This window comes from Lithobates pipiens, unplaced genomic scaffold (genome assembly GCF_037356315.1).
Source record: "Lithobates pipiens isolate NorthernLeopardFrog02 unplaced genomic scaffold, aLitPip1_a1.2 Scaffold_10, whole genome shotgun sequence".
Lineage (NCBI taxonomy): Eukaryota > Metazoa > Chordata > Amphibia > Anura > Ranidae > Lithobates > Lithobates pipiens.
Window position 1 is genome coordinate 28,937,630 of NW_027507686.1, and position 1,909 is coordinate 28,939,538.

At 36.6% G+C, this 1,909-nt stretch overlaps 1 non-coding gene across 1 annotated transcript; it reads left to right on the forward strand.

The window, feature by feature from the left end:
• The first annotated feature begins 1,197 nt into the window (after positions 1 to 1,197).
• On the forward strand, positions 1,198 to 1,268 carry TRNAG-GCC (transfer RNA glycine (anticodon GCC)). The gene has a single exon. It is a non-coding gene; the product is annotated as a tRNA-Gly (tRNA).
• The last annotated feature ends 641 nt before the right edge of the window (positions 1,269 to 1,909 follow it).

Genomic DNA, 1,909 nt, shown 5'->3' on the forward strand with positions numbered 1-1,909 from the left:
TTTTCTGCAGAATATTCCATCTCTGACCTCTGTAGAGATCTGCAGAACATTGCTCTGTCCCCTCTGACCCCCCCGCCCTAAAAGATACCTGTCAATATAATTTCTGCAGATTATTACATGGCAAACCTTGTTAAAGATTTGCAGAACATTGCTCCATCCCATCTTCCTCCTGACAGATCCATAGTCATATATTCACACAATATTCCACCACTGACCTATATAAAAATCTGCAGAACATTGCGCCATCCAATCTCCCCCTGATAGATCCATATTGATATATTCTGCAAATGATTCCATCTCTTTAAAGATCTGCAGAGCATTCCCATCTCTGTCCTGACAGACACGCATTGATATACTCTGCAGAATATTCCATCAATGGTTTCTGCAGAAATCTGCAGAACATTGCTTTGTTCCATCTCCCTCTTGACACCTACATATTGATATATTCTGCAGATTATTCCCTCACTGACCTCTATAAAGATCTGCAGAGCATTGCTCCACATCCCATCTCCCCTGATAGATCTATATTGATATATTCTGCAGATTATTCCATCACTGACCTCTATAAAGATCTGCAGAGCATTGCTCCATCCCATCTCCCCTGATAGATTTATATTGATATATTCTGCAGATTATTCCCTCACTGACCTCTATAAAGATCTGCAGAGCATTGCTCCACATCCCATCTCCCCTGATAGATCTATTTGATATATTCTGCAGATTATTCCATCACTGACCTCTATAAAGATCTGCAGAGCATTGCTCCATCCCATCTTCCCTGATAGATCTATATTGATATATTCTGCAGATTATTCCATCACTGACCTCTATAAGGATCTGCAGAGCTCCATCCCATATCCCCTGATAGATCTATATTGATATATTCTACAGATTATTCCATCACTGACCTAGAGAACTACAGAGCATCGCTCCATCTCACCCCCCTCCTGACAGATATAAAAGACATCAGATATTTAACACAGTCATATGATGATGATTGTATTCCTGGAGATAATCATCTATAGAGTTTCTCTGGAATCATGAAATACGGAATGTGTCTTCCTGTTCTCAGTTGAATTATAGAGCCAACCTGGAAACAAACAGATCCATAAATCCAACCCCCATCCTGACTCAATGCAGTCACCAGAGCCGAATAGCTGCATAAAGAGCAAACCTTCAGAATACTACATAGCTATAGCATTGGTGGTTCAGTGGTAGAATTCTCGCCTGCCACGCGGGAGGCCCGGGTTCGATTCCCGGCCAATGCAAGCTTAATTTTTCAATATGTTGCTACATTTATTTTTGACCCCCCCTTGGAAGATTTACCCCCCTTCATGACCAAGCTATTTTTTGCGATACTGCACTGCGTTACTTAACTGACAATTGCATGGTCATGCAACGCTGTCCATAAATTAAATGTATGTCATTTTTTCCCCCCACAGAGCTTTCTTTTAGTGGTATTTGATCAGCGCTATGTTTTCTATTTTTTTTTTTTTTGCACAGGAACAAAAGAATTTTGAGAAATCTTTTTTTGCTTTCTGCTATAAAAAAAATTTGAGAAATAATATTTTTTTTTGCTTTCTGCTATAAAAAAAACATTTTGAGCAAAAAAAAAAAATATATATATTTTTTGCTTTCTGCTATAAAACATATTCAATGATAAAACAAAATCTAATTTCTTCATAATTATGTATTCCGCTACATATTTTTGGTAAAGAAAACTCAATAAGCATATATTTTTCCCCACAAAAAAAGAGCTATATATACAGGAACAAAAGAATTTTGAGAAATCTTTTTTTGCTTTCTGCTATAAAAAAAATTTGAGAAAAAAAAGTTTTTTTTGCTTTCTGCTATAAAAAAAAAATTTGAGCAAAAAATAAAAAGAAAAAAGTTTTTTTTTGCTTTCTGC